The sequence below is a fragment of the Physeter macrocephalus genome, chromosome 16 (assembly GCF_002837175.3).
Source record: "Physeter macrocephalus isolate SW-GA chromosome 16, ASM283717v5, whole genome shotgun sequence".
Taxonomy (NCBI): Eukaryota; Metazoa; Chordata; class Mammalia; order Artiodactyla; family Physeteridae; genus Physeter; species Physeter macrocephalus.
The window spans coordinates 104,185,226-104,203,659 of record NC_041229.1 but is presented as its reverse complement, the minus strand read 5'-3'; the positions used below and the strand labels follow the sequence as shown (position 1 = coordinate 104,203,659).

Below are 18,434 nucleotides of genomic sequence, written 5' to 3'. Positions count from 1 at the left end.
CCTCCCTCTGCTGTGGCCTCTCCCGTCGCGGAGGACAGGCTCCGGACGCGCAGGCTCAGCGGCCATGGCTCACGGGCCCAGCCGCTCCGCGGCACGTGGGATCCTCCCAGACCGGGGCGCGAACCCGGTTTCCCCTGCATCGGCAGGCGGACGCACAACCGCTGCGCCACCAGGGAAGCCCTAAAATCTGTATTTTAAATTTGTAATGCTAAATACCTTTCCCCCCAGAAAGATTAAGTTATATTTATTGATTTTCTTATAGAACACTGAGGTCTTTAACATTGTGGTATATTTTATATTTATAGTTTATTGTCTCTTGACAAGACTCTTATTTCCTTATACAGGTCACTCTTTCAAGTGCCATTTTATAAGCAACTATGAAATTTAAGTTAAATGTTCTTTGTAAACATTTGTCTATTTTCAGTGAATAATGATTTTATGAAGTATGCTGCAGTTATAAATACACCTGTTTTCATTATATAATATTAAGAAAGAAAAAAAAGATTAGTGGTTGTTAGGGGTTAAGTCTGAGGCAGGGATGAACAGGCAAAGCACAGAGGATTTTTAGGGTAGTGAAACTGTTCTACAGACTACTACAATGGTGGATACATGCCATCACACATTTGTCTAAACCCACAGAATATACAACATTAAGAGTGAACCTAATGTAACGTGCGGACTTTGGGTGATAATGCTGTGTCAACGTAGGTTCATGGAGGTTGGAGGGGGGCGCGTGGGGAGACAAGGAGTATATAGGCTTCTGGCTCTGTACTTCTGCCTCAATTCTGCTGTGAACCTAAAACTGCTTTATGAAATAAAGTTTATTAATTTTAAAAAATGGTTAAATGTAAATGTGTGTTATGCATATTCTACAACAAGAAAGAAAAGATTTGCTAAATCACTGTTCATTTATAGCAGAGCTTAAGAACGTCATATATGTTATACATCATTTGAAAAGGAGATAAATAGAAAAGCTTTCTAAAAAAAGGTTTCCTTCCACTGCTTAACAGTTCTACTTTGTACATAAAGATAAAAAGCAAAGAATCCAGCTTATAATTTAGCATTTTACCTATTTCTGTACCAAACACTAAACTTCTAAAAGCTTCTAAGAACAAAGTGCTTTATTGTAACAAACTAAAAGCAAGCCAGAGCTTCCCTGGTGGCGCAGTGGTTAAGAATCCGCCTGCCAATGCAGGGGACATGAGTTCAAGCCCTGGTCCGGGAAGATCCCGCATGCCGCGGAGCAATGAAGCCCGTGTGCCACAACTACTGAGCCTGCGCTCTAGAGCCCGTGCACCACAACAACTGAGCCTGCACTCTAGAGCCCGTGAGCCACAACTGCTGAGCTTGTGTGCCACAACTACTGAATCCCGCGAGCCACAACTACTGAGCCCACGTGCCCCAACTACTGAAGCCCGTGTGCCTAGAGCCTGTGCTTGGCAAAAAAGAAGCCACCGCAATGAGAAGCTGGTGCACAGCAACAAAGAGTAGCCCCCGCTCACCGCAACTAGAGAAAGCCCGCGCACAGCAATGAAGACCCAACGTAGCCAAAAATAAATAAATTTATATTTAAAAATAAATAAATAAAAGCAACCCAAATTTGTTTGTGATTAAAAATAAAAATCTAAAGCCCACTGAAATGGGAAATGGCCTTAAAGTATACCAGTAACTAAAAAGAAGGCAGATCTCTGTGTACTGCATGGGACTCAATGAAAAGTGATGAATGATAAGAAAAAAAGGTGTATGCCTAACACTGCATAGTTTCTAGAAGCACATATACAAGTAATACAAACACATAAAAAAATAGAGACAAAACTATTAACAGCAGAAGACAGAAAAGAATTGGGAGAAGGTGAGCAGAAGAGATTTTAGTCTTACCTATTTGTACTTTTTTTCAAAGCAAATATAATCATGCGTTGACTAATTTTTTTAAACTAAGGCTTCTATTCTAAACAGAAAAACGGCAACAGAGTAAAAAAGAAAATATCACAATATCCTACTACCAGTCAAGATTTCAAAACCAAAGCCAGTGAAAGAGTTCATAAAATATTAACCATTAACAAAGTAAGCATAGCCTTAATCACTTGTTCTGTGAAAGTTTATGACTTCTACATGAATACACTTGCAAGGGAAAAAAAAAACCCTACAAATTCAAATTACCCAAAGTTATCTTCTACGGAAAAGGGAGGAGAACTTTAATATTACTTCCATTTTATATAGGAAGAAGCTGGGGCTCAGAAAGTGAAATAATCTGCCCAAAGTCAGAGAGCTAGTTCAGTAGTCAAACCAAGATTCCAACTCCAGTTCTCATCAACTTAACAACCCTTTCCCGAAATCATTCTGGCTAGACGTCCTCCCTCCCTCCCAGAGGTTCCTTCTTCATATAAGAGATGAACATCCTACACTCATCTTAAGGTGAAAAGAGTTAAAATATGCAAGTAATGAATCAAGCACAAGGGACAACCGTAATAACAGGCACTGGCAAACAAAACAGGAAGAGACAATTGCATCTACCCAGTGTAAGGCAGGTACATAAGCAAGGGCAGGCTGCTGAAGGTTTACACTAATCAAGAGGCAATTCAGCAGTCACTGATGCCAAAAACTGCAAAACTTGAAGCCTGACAATACGGTAAATGGCAGGAATGGACTCTACTTTTTTCAGGGGATAAACATAAACATGCCCAATAATGTTTAACTTTAATCCTCACAACAATTCTGCTAAACCAGCTCTCTCTCTCTCTACCCTGTGCCCCCTACAACTCTTTCTCATTCTTTCCTCGTTGCCCTGGAAGATTATCAAACTCTATTTTTTGAAATTTGATGAAAACAATAGTTATAATACCTATCCATTTCAAGCTCCTTGGCCTCACTGAAAATTACTGGGATAGGACTAAAAGTAGTTATTAACTCTTTACTCCTGGGATCAGCAGCACTGGCACCAAACCCCCTAACTCTCCTCAAGTTACAAGTCTTGCTAACCACACTGTCACAAAGTGAGCTCCAACCCAGCCCAGCCTATGCTAGTATGTTCCTCCTTGCCTCTTTTAATTTGTTAGTCAGAGTAAGAAAAGACTTAATATAAAGAAATAAGTATAAAACCATCCCCCCTCTCCCTCAGGATAGGCCACATATTATAAATGCTGAACTCTACTCTTTTCCTTTCGCAAAGACAGATTCAGCTCATAATCTATTTTGATCCACATCCCTTTTCCAGATTGTTTTTGGTGTTCTATACTTGGCCAGAGTCACATTTAAAGTTCACATAAACGTTTCCTAGCAATCAAATGATCCCATTTTAAAAAGGTAACTAGTCTTGAAATCTTTTCCATTTCTGGATATAAAAATGAGCTAATTAATGTGAAGGACCAGAAAATCTTTAAGAAATTCCTTATTGACATAGGAACACTCCATTTAAAGGAGGGAAAAACAATCACATTTGCCAGCTCTTAACAAAATGAACATCCTTGGGACTTCCCTGGTGGCGCAGTGGTTAAGAATCCGCCTGCCAATGCAGGGGACACAGGTTTGAGCCCTGGTCGGGGAAGATCCCACATGCCGCAGAGCAACTAAGCCCGTGCGCCACAACTGAGCCTGCGCTCTAGAGCCCGTGCGCCACAACAACTGAGCCTGCGCTCTAGAGCCCGTGCGCCACAACAACTGAGCCTGCGCTCTAGAGCCCGTGCGCCACAACAACTGAGCCTGCGCTCTAGAGCCCGTGCGCCACAACAACTGAGCCTGCGCTCTAGAGCCCGTGCGCCACAACAACTGAGCCTGCGCTCTAGAGCCCGTGCGCCACAACAACTGAGCCTGCGCTCTAGAGCCCGTGCGCCACAACAACTGAGCCTGCGCTCTAGAGCCCGTGCGCCACAACAACTGAGCCTGCGCTCTAGAGCCTGCTCGCCACAACTAGAGAAAGCCTGCGCACAGCAACGAAGACCCAACACAGCCAAAGAATAAAAATGAAAACAAATTTTTTTTAAATGAACAGCCTGTATTACTTGCAATTCTTAAAGTTTTTTGAATACTGATTGACACATATCCAAAACAATATGTGGTACATGATTATTCAAAAGTAGCAAGACACCAAAAGAGCAATCCAAAATAAAAGGTAATACCAGCAATCTAAAAATTAAAAACGACTAAACATTATCTGCTGGACTGGCCAACATGAAGAGCACTTTAGGCACAGAATACCTCAAATTCCTGGATAAGGAACAAATGACAGCTCACTTCTAATTCTAATCTAATTAGGCAATAGCTGCATATAAATTGGGACTAAAAGCATTCAAAAGTTCTTATAAGGGCAGAGAGATCAATTAACTTTAGGCCTTAAGTTAAATATGAAATGTCTAAGATCACCAAGAAAAGAAGTGTCTTATCTCTTACTGGGTGTAGGTAAAAAGGGTAGACAAGAATGAAGGAAAAAAAATCCCACAATATATAGGCAAGAAAAGGAAAAGAACAGAAAAAAAGCCCAATTAGAGAGCACAAAATACGAAAGTAGAAATAAACCAAATATTTCAATCACAACTAATGTAAATAGACTAACCAGCTTAAAGTCAAATTATAAAAATGCAATCTAGCTGTCTGCTGCTTTCAAAGGGCACTCCTAAAACATTAAGGGCACCAAAACTTGATAGTTAAAGGGCAGAAAAATATATACCAAGCAAACATTAAAGTCCCTTGGTACAGCTATGCCAATATCTGACAAAATATATTTTAGTGGAAAAAATGTTCCTAGAAACAAAGATTCGTTACGGAATGACAAACTGTGCAAGTCACTGGAAACTTAGCAATTCTAAACTTATAGATAGAAAGCAAAAATTGAGAGAACTATAGGAATTTGACATATGTTCCATCACAATGGGATTTTAACAACACCCCTCTCTGTAACTGATGGAACAAGCAGACAGTATTAGTTAAGGACACTAGTTTGAATGTGAATTCAATTAATGTGTTTCATCCAACAGACATGGGAAAACGTGACCTTAAAATTGGAAACACATTCTTTTTAAACGCACGTGGAAAACTGATAAAAATTTGCCAGCAACTAGACACCATTAGAACAGCCTCAACAAATTTCAAACAATCAAAATCACACTGGACCACATTTTATTAGCACAATGTATGTTAGCAATCAATAACAAAGAGTAAAAGATACAGGGCTTCCCTGGTGACACAGTGGTTAAGAATCCACCTGCCAACGCAGGGGACATGGGTTCGAGCCCTGGTCCGAGAAGATCCCACATGCCGTGGAGCAACTAAGTCCATGTGCCACAACTACTGAAGCCCGTGTGCCTAGAGCCCATACTCTGCTACAAGAGAAGCCACCGCAATGAGAAGCCCGCGCACCACAACGAAGAGTAGCCCCCACTCGATGCAACTAGAGAAAGCCCGCGCACAGCAATGAAGACCCAATGCAGCCATAAATAAATAAATAAAATGTATATCAATATATCAACATTTTTCAATACACTTTCTAAATTTCTAAGTCAAAGAAGAAATCAAAATGAAAATGTGAATATATTCAGAACTAAAAGATAAAATTTTTGCATAGCAAAACTACTGAATTGGGGCTTCCCTGGTGGCGCAGTGGTTGGGGGTCCGCCTGCCGATGCAGGGGACACGGGTTCGTGCCCCGGTCCGGGAAGATCCCACATGCCGCGGAGCGGCTAGGCCCGTGAGCCATGGCCGCTGAGCCTGCGCGTCCGGAGCCTGTCCTCCGCAACGGGAGAGGCCACAACGGTGAGAGGCCCGCGTACCGCCAAAAAACAAAAAAACAAAAAAACAAAAAAACACAACACTACTGAATTGGAGCTAAAGTAGTATTTAAAGGGTAGTTACTACTTTATTTACATATATATGTATACAAAAGACCTGAAAATTAATAAGCTAAGAATCCTGTTTAAGAAATTAAATATTAGTAATTAATTACAAATCAGGCAGAATCAAAAGATAAGAGATTATAATTTTCTGCCAATATATTTGAAAACACAGACAAAATAAATGTTTTAGAAAAATGTAAATTACCAAATGTGACTCAAGAAAAAGACTCTAATGATCCTATAAATATTAAAGCAACCAAGCCAGTAATTTTTAAATTCAGAGAGAAAACACCAGGCCCTGATGGTTTTACAGGCAAGTTTTATCAAAATAAAAGAACAGATAATTCCAATTTTACATACAAACTCTCTAAGAGAAAAAAAAGGGGAAAACACTACAGCTTATTTTATTAGACTGAGAATACCCTTGATAGCAAAGCTCATAGAGCTGATACAAAAAAAGGAAAATTAGAGATCTTACCAATGAACATAGATACATAAATCCTAAGATATTAGCAAGAAAAAAAATATATACATCTAAGGGAATTCCCTGGTGGTCCAGTGGTTAGAACTCAGCACTTTCACTGTTGGGGCCCAGGTTCAATCCCTGGTCAAGGAACTAAGATCCTGCAAGCCAAGTGGCAAGGTCAAAAAAAAATACATGCCAAAAACGAAACAAAAAAACAATTTTTTTAAAAAAAGAATATGTCATGATTGAGGTGGATTTATCCCAGAAACGTGAAATTAATTCCAATATTACCTTTTAGAGCAATTTTTCATATTACTAGATTAAAGGAGAAAAACTGTAATATCATCGCAATAGATGTAGAAAATGCATTCAATTAAAAGCAATGCCCCCTTGTGTTTTTTTTTTAATTTCTCCATAAACTAAGATTGAAGAAATCTTCCTCAACCTGTTAAAGGAAAAAAAAAGTATCCACACACTTAATGGTGAAAGATAAAAGCATTTCCCTTAAAACCGGGAATATGACAAGGATGCCCGCCATTACCATTTATATTCCCCACTGATGATGGTTGCCATGAAGCAGTGCAGTTAAGACTAGAGCTAAGATATAAAAAGTAAAAGGACTGGAAAGAAATGAACTGTCATTATTCAAAGATTAGATGATTATACACATAAAAACCCCCAAGGGTCCACAAGCAAATTATTAAGTTAGAGAAGTTAATGAATATGAGTCACATATAAAGTCATCTGCATTTCCATTTACCAGCAAACAGAAATTTTTAACTTAAAAAAAATTTACAACAGCAACAAAAACTATAAAGTAACCAAAGAACAAATCTAACAACAACAACAAAAAAAAATTCAAGACTTGTAGAAAGAAAAAAACATAAAACTTTTTAAAAGACAACTACCTATAAACCAGAAAATCTATTTCCTCTTCTACTTGGGTAGTATGAGGGCTAGAAGAAAAGATTAGGAGATATTAAGATCCATTTTTGCCCTTTTATTACATGCTTTCAAAAAACACTTTTTAAAAAAATCCCATAAGCACAGTAAAGAGACAGGTCACAAACTGGGAAAGGATATTTGTCACACAAATCATTAATAAAAATCAGAATATATAAGAATTCCTACAAATAAGAAAAACCAAACAACTCAAGAGGAAAAAAATAAGACAAACAGATATTTCACAAAAGAAGAAATCCAAATAGCCAAAAAAATGCTCAACTTCAGTAGTAACATGAAAGAAGAACATTAAAACCATGCAGGGCTTCCCTGGTGGCACAGTGGTTGAGAGTCCGCCTGCCGATGCAGGGGACACGGGTTCGTCCCCCGGTCCGGGAAGATCCCACATGCCGCGGAGCGGCTAGGCCCGTGAGCCATGGCCACTGAGCCTGTGCATCCAGAGCCTGTGCTCCACAACGGGAGAGGCCACAACAGTGAGAGGCCCGCATACCGCAAAAAAAAAAAAAAAAAAAACACCAAAACCATGCAGAAATAAATGAATTAATAAAAATGGCCAAAGAATTACTTGAATAGACGTTCCTCTAAAGAAGATATACAAACAGCCAATAAGGACATGAAAAGATGCTCAACAGCATTAGTCATTCAGGAAAGGCAAAATCACAATGAGATACCACACTTCACTAGCATGGCAATAATTTTTTTTTTTTTTTTTTTTTTTGTGGTATGCGGGCCTGCCTCCGCTGCGGCCTCTCCCGCCGCGGAGCACAGGCTCCGGACGCGCAGGCCCAGCGGCCATGGCCCACGGGCCCAGCCGCTCCGCGGCACGTGGGATCCTCCCAGACCGGGGCGCGAACCCGGCTCCCCTGCATCGGCAGGCGGACGCGCAACCACTGCGCCACCAGGGAAGCCCAATAATTTTTTTTTTAAAGGGAAAATAATGTATGTTGGTGAGGACATGGAGAAATTAGAACCCTGATACAGTGTTGGTGAGAATATAGTATGGTACAGTCACTTTGGAAAACAGTGTGGTAGGTCTTCAAAATGTTAAACACAGTTACATTACCCAACAATTCCACTCCTTAGTATATACACCAAGAGAAATAAATACCTATGCCCCTCCAAAGACTTATACACAAATGCTCACAGCAGTACTGTTCTTAACAGTCAAAAAGTGGAAACAACCCAAACATGCACCAACTGATGAATGGATAAATAACATGTGGTATGTCCATACAATGGAACGTTATTCAGCAATCAAGTGCAACAAAGCACTGACACTGAAATATGCTACCACATGGATAAACCTTGAAAACATGCTAAGTGGAAGAAGCTAGTCGCAAAAGTCCACATACTGTATGATTCCATTTACATGAAATGTCCAGAACAGGCAAATCCACAGCAAGTCCATTAGTGGTTGCCTAGAGGTTAGGTGGGAATGGAGAGTAACTGCTAATGGGTACAAGGTTTCTTTTCAGGATGATGAAATGTTCTAACATTAGATTGTGGTGATCATTACACAGTTCTGTGAATATACTAAAACCTATTAAATTGTACACTTTAAATGGGTAAACTGTAATATGTGAATTACATCTCATTAAAGCTATTAATTAAAAAATGAGATGTAAGTTCACACCCACCAATCTGGCAAATACAAAAAAGTTTGACAATACCAAGAGTTGGCAAGGATGCAGAACAGTGCTGGTAGGAGGGTAAACTGGTTCAACTATTTTTAACTAAAGTTAAAGCTGTACAGGTCCCACTACCCTGCAATTCTAGTTCTCTCCAAGGCTTGATACCTTGGAGAAATGCTTTTGTACTTGTTCAAAGCCTTGTTGTTTCTTTAGTGGAAACAATCCTATCCTACAATGATAGGACAGAGAATAAAATGAGATATTCAGTCTGAAATAGAACACAGAAGTGAAAAGGAATAAACTATACCTACACACATCAATGTAGACAAAACTCATTATCTGCATGGTCTCACTTCCCTCCCTTCCCAGCTTCAAGTCCATACCTCACCATTATAATGACTCCCTTGACCTTCTCCTGCTTTGCCACTTTTGCTTGGGTAAACCACAACTCCAACACAACTGCAACACTGCCTACTCTGCTCCCAGGAAAAAGAACACAACTGCTTTTTTCACTTTAAACCAAGGACGGCTCCCCTCAGGAGGCCATTCCACATGGCTAGTCCATTCACATTCTTACTTTCCCATAGAATACTGCATACCTTCTCCTCTCTCCTCACACCCCACCGGCCCCCTACTCACCCTCATTTTCACTGATAACTCCCCCTATTTCATGGAGAAAAAAAGAAAGAAGAAAACGGCCCTGCTCCCACCATGCCGGCTCCCCTACTATGCTCTCCCTCATCTCACCAATGAAGAGCATACGGGCACTCCACATGGGCCCATTCCCAGCAAATGTCCCCTCTCCCGCTTCATCAAGGTGTTCATTCTGTTGGTGGGAACCATTTCCCACCAACAGTACAAAAATGCGGTAATTTCAGCCATCTCAACCAAACTTTCTCAGGGCCCCAACTCTCCCTTTAGCACGGCGGCAAGTGCCCACAAAAGGGCTTTCTCCACTTGCCCTCCTCTTCTCTCAATCCCTCGTGAACCCTCCCTTCCAGGCGCTTCCTGCACCACGTGTGGGGACTGCTCTTGTCAAGGTCATCAGTGACTCATGTGCCACCAAAGCCACAGGACAAGTCTGGGCCCTCATTTCACCTGAGGGCACAGCAGGAGCACTGGGCGTGGGTTCTCACTCCCTCCCCCCCGATGACACCTCCCCCCCCCACACCCCGTCTTCAAAGATGCAAGGCCCACCTGGTTCTCCTCTACCTCGGACACTGCCTGTCCCCATTTTCCTTGCTGCCTCGGCCCTCATTCATCAGTGTGCTCACTCAACGTCAGGACTTTTAAGGGTCATCAAAACACTGACAACTCTCAGATGTCTATCCTCAGCCCAGACCTCTCCCCTCAACTCCGAACGCCTGTAACCCTATGTGCCTCCAGTCGGCTCTCAAAGACCGTCACAAATGCAACAGGCCCAGACCCCAGCTCTTGATCTTACTTCCAAACTTGCACCTCCCACCATCTTGACTGCAAGCAAAAACCCCTGGTCAGTATCACCTTCACTCCGCTCTCTCAGCTATATTCAATCTGTCAACAAAGCCTGTCGGCCCGACCTTCAAGATGCACCCAGAATCCAACCACTCCTCACTTCCACCCTTGTGCCCCATCAGTCCAAGCTGCCATTATTGTTCTGTTGGATCCTGGGCAGCAGAGGGGCAGCTATTCTTAACACGGTTTCAGGGGAACCTTTTAAAAACATAAATCAGATCTCATATCACACCCCTGCTCAAAACACTACAATACTTCCCATCTCATTCAGAGAAACAGACAAAATCCCAACAATGGCCTGTGTGACTGGCTCCCGCCCCCACCCCCCACCCCCGACTTCCTCTCCTGCCAGGCTCTCTACCGTCTCTCCAACACAGCAGGTACAACCCTTCTTAGCACCTCAAGTGCACCGGACTCTGCCTGTGAGACTGCCCTCACCCCACCCCCACCCGTAGCCACGTGGCTCCCTGCCTCACCTCCTGTGTTCAGAGGTCTCAGGAAGGCCCCTCCTGACCACCTTATTTCAATCTGCAAACAGCCCCCACCCACCTGTATCACCACATGACTACTGCGTCTTTGACTTTCTGTCTTTAACTGTCTTTCTCCACCAACAGGTAAGTTCCAGAGGACAGGGACAATTTTTGCTCACTGCTAATATAGCCAGCATCAGAACGTATGTCTTAGCGCCTAAGACATAAGTACTCAAACGTCTGAATAAATGAGTCTCAAAAACAGTAAGAGGGGAGGGGGTGAGTTACAGAACAAAATGATTCCATTTATATAAAGACATGCAAAAATTAAGTTATATTATATAAGGATACATTCACAGATGGTAACACCATAAAGTAAACCAAGAAAATGATAGATGCAGGGCAGCCCTTGCTTTGGGGAGGTCATACAGGAAGCCAAAGGTAGTGGCAACATTCTATTTCTTAAGCTGGTCAGTGGGTGCACACTTGGTAGTTTTAACATTTAATATCTGTGCACATGCTGACATATACTCTTTGAACATATAATCTCATTAAAAATTGAAACAAAAAATAGGTTCGAGCAAGGTCAAATTCAGCCCACCACCTGTTTTTGTAAATAAAACTCTACTAGAAGACAGCCACCTTCATGTGTTTCATGTTGACTGTGGCTGCTTTTACACCGCAGCAGCAGAATCGAGTAGTTACAGAGACCATATAGCCAACAAAGCCTAACATATTTACTAACTGGCCCTTTACAGAAAAGAGTTGTCTGGTTATAATGTGAAATTTGAAAAGAAACCGAAAGCAAAATTTAAAAGAGCCAAGCTTCTGTTAAAAAACACTGATCTCTCAAGGACTTCCCTGGCGGTCCAGTGATTAAGGCTATATGAGCTTCCACTGCAGGGGGCACGCATTCGATCCCTGCTTAGGGAACTAGATCCCGCATGCCTCGTGGCACGGCCAAATAAATAAAGTTCAAAACAAAAACGAAAACAAAACATTGATCCTTCAAGACATGTGTGATTATCTCCAAGAGCACAGTACACCGAAAAAATATGGTTCCACATAACACGAGGGATTCCAAAGCAAACTGTCTTAAAGTGCCAGAGAGATTTTAAAGATGAATATTTTAGAAAGCAAAGTGCAAAACCTCAAATTTATGATCTCTACTCCCACCCCAGTAAGAAAATATTATCACATTTTAGCAAATAAAATCTGTATAACATAATCCAAATTTGGGGGGAAAAAGAAGACAACAACACTACCACCTAACTCTACAACCTGCCCTGACCCACTTCGCCATCACCCTATACTTCCCCAGAGCAGCTAGTTAGACCTCGAAGGTCCTCTATGATGCCATAATATTCCATTTCACTTCTTCAGGGCATTTCACTGCAACTTATAGTAGTCATCTCTGAACTTATTTCTATTGTTATTAGGAAGAAGACTGAAAACAGTAATATTAAAACAAGTATTACTGTGTACTAGGCATTGTGCTAGTTCGTTTACATTTAATATTCATTTCACAAACAGGAAACGAAGGAACAGAGATGTCATCTAACATTATGATTACACAGCTGGAAGACTGTGGAAGCCAGAACTCAAAGTCAGCTATTTTAGGTCCTGTGCACTCTTGACCTCCACAAGACACTCTGAATTGAGAACAGAGAACAGATATTAATCTGTGAAAACTTCCTTAGCTTAAAATACTATCGCTATGATAGGTGCCAAATACATAGCTGTATCCATCTAAGAGTATAATAAATCAAGGATGAGAGGTCCACAGCGGAAAGGGAGGAAGGGGGTGATTCAAACAGTATTGTTTAATCAGAGGGACTGGGTCTCATCGCAGGCAACAGAAGCAGATGTGACCTGCCCACTGTCCAGAGGCAACAGAAACCCTACGTATCTCTATGTCAACAAAAGTAAACCAGGAGACACTACACTCCCTCATCTACTACAATGAGAAAAACAGATATGTACTACCACTAAAAAACAAACAACAACAACGAACAAAACACCAACTCAGAAGTTAACCATTTATTCTTTTTTCTGTAAATTTTTATTGGAGTATACATGATTTACGATGTTGTGTTTATTCTTAACTCGCAGTGAGTTCCAGCTATGATGTTATTGTTTAAACAAATGACACTGAAATTATGGTCTATTGGGGCCACCGAAACCCTAAGGAATCACCCAGGAACTGAGATTTCTCTGCTGCCTATAGGTCCATTTTCCAGCATGACCTAAATTTTTCTCTAATAATCAATGACCTCCAAAACCGTGATTCTCATGAAAGGAAGCCCCAAACAGCCACTCAAGTCAAAACTTGTCAATGTTCCTCCCACCACTGCTTCATCTGGCGACTAAAAGCCCAGATTTCACCAAGGTCCAGCCAATGTCTACTGACTACAGTGAGCCTTACGGGATAGAGGAGGCCACCCCGGAGTGTGCCTTAGTGGCTAGTGTAACTGCTGCCTTACTCACCCTGACAGGCTCTCAGAGGGCCATGCGTTCTCAGGCAAGCTCCCCTTTCTCTCCTCGTCAGTGTGTCGCATTACTGTTGACACCAACCATCCAGGTCCAGGGAATCCAGGCTCCCAATAGCAATCCCACACAGCTTTCTCCAAGACTGACTCAACATTCAGTCATACTTTTACTTCTGCAGGCTTGCTTGCTTTTACTTATTTATTTATTTATTGCTGCCTTTTTAGTTCGGCTCCCTAATGTTTCAAAAAACAACCTCATTCATCTTTCCTTTGGGCCACCAGATTTCAGGGCAGTCAGCCTCTGGGGTACACAAACCATTCCAAGTCAATACATATTCCCGCTGTAAGATACTTTGGAATTAATAATACCCTAGTTTTCAACAGAGTTGCTGAGAAGTACAAAATCAGAGTCTCCTTATATCAGTAAAAAGATGTTCAGAACCTATCAAACTTTATTTGTATAAAATCAGTCGATTGTGTAGTCTTCACTAATACTTAATACTTAAAGTAGATCAACACTAGCCAGCAGAAGTGAGTAGTAAACCTCCTCTACTCAGAGTAACCCCAGATCTTTGCAAAGTCTGTGACACAAAAATGTCCCAGTTAAGGTTAAGAAGCCTTTCAAGTACTGCCAAGATTCCCTTTTGCTTGCTTCTTTACCGTCTAGCCAATCTACCTGGTACCCAGATGTCGGTCCATAATCATTCAAAACCTGAAACAAACTGGGCATTGACTAGTAACTCACTCACCCCGCCCAGTAAAGAAAAATAAAGGGGGAGGGAGGGAGGGAGAAGGAAAGGGGGTTTCCGTGGCAACTAAATGTAAGCCAAAGTCAAATCTACAGCCAACCTCAATCCAGACTGCAGCAGAAAAAAACCCATTCCCACTGGAAGCACCATGGATTTCAAGGATGCTCAAGATGTTTAGCATGAACCTACACCAAGCCTCTGATCAGTATGGGAACAGTCAGTGTTTCAAGTTTGATCAAGATGTTGCAACCAACACCTATGGAGCAAAAGGCAATACAGGTCAATCCTATTTGTCACCGCAAAGCAGCTTCACCAGCATGGGAAGAGTGGCACTGCTTAGACACATCAAACCAAGGAGGAAAGTGGAAGTAACTATTCAATACATATGAGAAACAAAGGTGTAACTATTTTATTTTTTGGCAAGAGACTTCTGGCAATCTCAGCCACCCAACCAGCAAACACAAGCTCCTTCCTCTCAAGTCTCTAGGGCCTCTCATTAAGAGTCTGCTATTTACACCACATACAAGTCTAACAAGCTGTGTTCTCCGGCCTCACAGCCAAAAGGACATCTCTTTTGTCAATGCTGCCTCTCCCCATAGACTCCAAGTCCTTAAATGCCTGTTCGTGACTGAATCCCTAAAACAGTTCCTGACAGAGTAAGGATTCAATATATTTGCTGATCAAATAAATGAAGATTAGAAGAAGTAGACAGGGGGAGTGGTCACTTGTCATTCTCAGCATAGCCATAGGCCTGATTTCAGGATGAAGGATTAGAAAGTGCCTCCCTGATCTCCTCCCTTTTATATGTCGAGATTTTAACATTCAGTTGGTGAAAATCTGTACAATTTTTATACGAACATTCTTCCGCTCAATAAACTAGATCATCCGTATTCTAAGTGTGTGTGAGAAAAGGATCTCTGCCGGTCTCTCTTCTACTGTACCTCACCTCCCCAGGAGGAAAAATATTCACCCACTTGGGTCAGAGTCCAGGGCACAGGCAATCCCCCTTTGCTGGCAAGCAAGGGTCACTGTGTTAAACAATAAGCAGAGAGTGTGCCTCTCTCTTGCCTTCAAACGGCAGAACTGGCAAATCAATCCAAGGCTAACTCTCTGGATATAGGCTTTCATTTAAAAAAAAAAAAAAAAAAAAAAAAAAAGATAACAATGAAGCTGGCATCTAAAAACAGAACTGACAGCTGACTGACAGGATGAGGGCAAAAGATACAAAACTCAAAACTCACAGTAGGATAAGGTTATTTAGCATAAGCACAAACAATCCTAAACACCTGAGAGCACTAAGTTTCAGCTATGGCAATAGATTCTCATGAAGCAACAGAAAAAAAAAAAAGTTTCTCAATTATTTTATAAAATAAATTCACTTAAAAAATTTTTTTAAAGTTCAGTCTCCTTTAAAGTTCAGCACCTGAAAATAACGTACGTACACCATCTTTCCCCACTAAGTAATGTCCAAGGTAGGATCTAGGTATAGGTAGAGCTCACAGATGACACAAAGAATTCCTTGACACACAAGCAGTTCCTAAAATCTGTGGTCTAGAAGAGTGGTTCCAAAACCTAGCTGCACTTCAGTACTACTTGAGGAGCTTTAAAAAACATATTCTCACTCTCACCACACATTTCTAGAGGTGGGGTTCATCACCCATGGTCTTAAAAAGTATCCCAAATGATTCCAATGCAAGCCAGATTAGGCCATCTATCTAGAGCACGGTCTCTCAACCTCAGCACCACTGATACTTGGGGCTGGATAATTTTTTATTGGGGGGAGAGGGTTGCCATCTTGTGCATCATAGGATGTTTAGCAGCATCCCTGGTCTCTACCCTCTAGAAGTCAATAGTACACTGCCCAACCCCACAGATGTGACAAGCAAAAACGTCTCCAGACATTGCCAAACGTTTCTTTGGGGCAAAATCCTCCTCCAGTTGAGAACCACTGATCTAGAGTAAATCAAAAACCAACCATTTGAGGTTCTCTTAAGAAAGGGAAGAGATAAGAAAGCTTCTTAAAGCCAAGAGGCCAGGTCTATTTTTTTTCTATCCATCTCACCTAAGAAAAAGTAGCTAATCCTCGGCTCACACCAGGGCTCAGATCTTGACTTATGAGGAGGAGCAACCACAGCCTCTTGTGCTTTTTATGAAATAAACTCAGAGCTGAGTTTTAGTTGAGCGGACGGTTAGAAGAACTTCGTTATCATTCTTCTTAAGGGTAATAAGGCATTGTAAAATTTTAGACCAATATACACACTCAGGCTGCCTCTCAAATATCCAAATCATAAAACCCCAAGATACAAGTTTATCAAAGAAGCAAACTAAATTCCAATCCTGACGAATACTGTTTTAAGGAAGATGGCTCACCTGTAACAAGCACACTATCTTTGTACCAAATCAATGCAAAAATTTACTTTAAAGAGGCTAAGCAAACCTCACCCTGTCAAGCCTTAATTTTATCACTATTCATTTTCTGTCCAGTTATGGTCTGATCCTCAAATTCCCAAGCAGTTAATTGAAACCAGCAAGTTTTTGTTTTGCTATACTTTACACAAAAGCTAGTTTTCTAATCTAAAACAATCTTCTTCCTGTTCCTCAGTAAGTTAAACCAGCGAGATGCTCATCTGTACTTAAGACCAAGTCTATCAAAATAACACTTCCCTAGTGCAACAAAGCAAGCCAGGGCCCAAGCAAGTAATTCCAGCAGAAAGGCAAGCATGGTTTCAAGTACCAGGGAGAAGAGCACGAGGCAGGAATCCAAAGACTGTGAGTATATGTCTGAGTGAGTGCATGGCGTTTTGTTACTCTAGACTCTGATCAAACACACTGAAATGCAAAACATCCATCCAGGACAACAGTTATTTCCCAAACTATCTTCACTGAAGTATATCTCAATACACAGCAACCTTTCAAATCTCAGTAAGAACCCAGGAGTACACTAAGAAACTCTAGTTACTGGGGGCCAATCACACTCAATACATAGTATCCAAAAGTACGGTAGGAACAGAATCCGACTTGAGCTCCCAATGGGCTTTTCTTTATTTAACCATCTCTTAAACCATTCCGAGGCACCACCACTAATTACTCCAGAAAAGTCTGTAATTTAATCAATCTTCAACCACCCTTCTCCTGGGTGGTTCTCAGGCCAAATGACTCTTAAATACAGAGCTTTCTGAAGACAGTTACCAAAAGCCAGGACTTAAACACTCATGTGACTTCCTAATAGCATCTAAACATTTAAAAATGAAATTTAAATTAACAATGGCCACTAACTACTAAGCGGATTCTTCGTGCCAGGCACCGTTTCTAGCTGCTTTACACGTATTAACTCCTTTCCTCCTCACAAACTTAAGGAGGCAGACACTGTTGTTATTCCCGTATCACAGAAGCAGGGAGTTTGGGTAACCTGCCCAAGGTCACAGGGCTAGAAAGTGGTGAAGCCGAGACCTGAAACCAGGCAGTCTAACCCGAGAGCAAAGAAAGCTCCACCACCACCACCGCTTAGGTGGTGACTTTCCAGTGGCTGGAAATCTGGAGTCTCTTTCCCACTTGCTGCCTACCTACAACGTGACCTTGAGGACAAAATCGCAGTCAACTCCACATTAACAAAACAGCCACATTAACTAACATTAAGTGCTGTGAGGATGAAAGAAAACAACTCCCAAGCGCCCCTCCCAGAAAAGCAAAACATAAAGCTCTATCCGACCCACAGAGAAAATGGTGAAGTACCGAGAAAATTACACGAAGCTCCGAGGTTGAAACGTCAGGACACACAGGTACCTCCAAGGACTCATTCCGTCCACCTACAACCAAGAGTCCAAGTTGTGATCAGGGCAAGCAGGACCGGGAGGAAGCCCCTCCGAGGGAACGGCGAGAGGGCTTCTTTAAGAGGGAGGTACTTGCGGCCGAAAGAAGGACCACCCCCCTAGTGCTTATGCGCCAGGGAGGCTTTCGCGACCAGGTCTGCGCTGGAGTCGCAACACCGGAGTTAGCAAATCGCTCGGAAGGAGATTTAAACACTCCGAGCCGGGCTCTGCGTATCCCGATGACTCTGCGGCGAAGGAGCAGAAACCCACAGAACTTGTTTCCCGGAGAACCGAGTCCAACAATGGCCTTCGCGAGTCTCCGGCGAGCCACCGCCTCAACTTGACACGCTCCGGGGCCCGCGGGCAGCGGACGGAGCTCGGGGCGGGAAGGCCGGAGCGGAGCCGGGCCCGGCTGGGTTAGGGGCGCGCCCGGCCGCCCGCCGCGCCAGGCCGCGGACGTCAACGCGGGCGCAAAGTTCGCCGCCCGGCCCGGCGGGCCCCCCGCGGCCAGCGGCAGACGAGCACGCGGCTGACAGGA

At 42.3% G+C, this 18,434-nt stretch overlaps 1 protein-coding gene across 11 annotated transcripts in view; it reads right to left on the bottom strand.

Annotated features, from left to right (window-relative positions):
* PPP6R3 (protein phosphatase 6 regulatory subunit 3) overlaps positions 1-18,434 on the bottom strand; it is a 135,640-nt gene that overhangs the window by 116,785 nt on the left and 421 nt on the right. For 9 of the 11 annotated variants that reach the window (XM_055078757.1, XM_024133318.3, XM_007126915.4 and 6 more), the window contains exon 2: positions 17,820-17,893. The exons of the other annotated variants lie outside the window; for them this stretch is intronic. The gene's annotated coding sequence lies outside the window, so the exon portion shown is untranslated. The remainder of the gene's footprint in view (positions 1-17,819; positions 17,894-18,434) is intronic. 11 annotated transcript variants of the gene reach the window in all.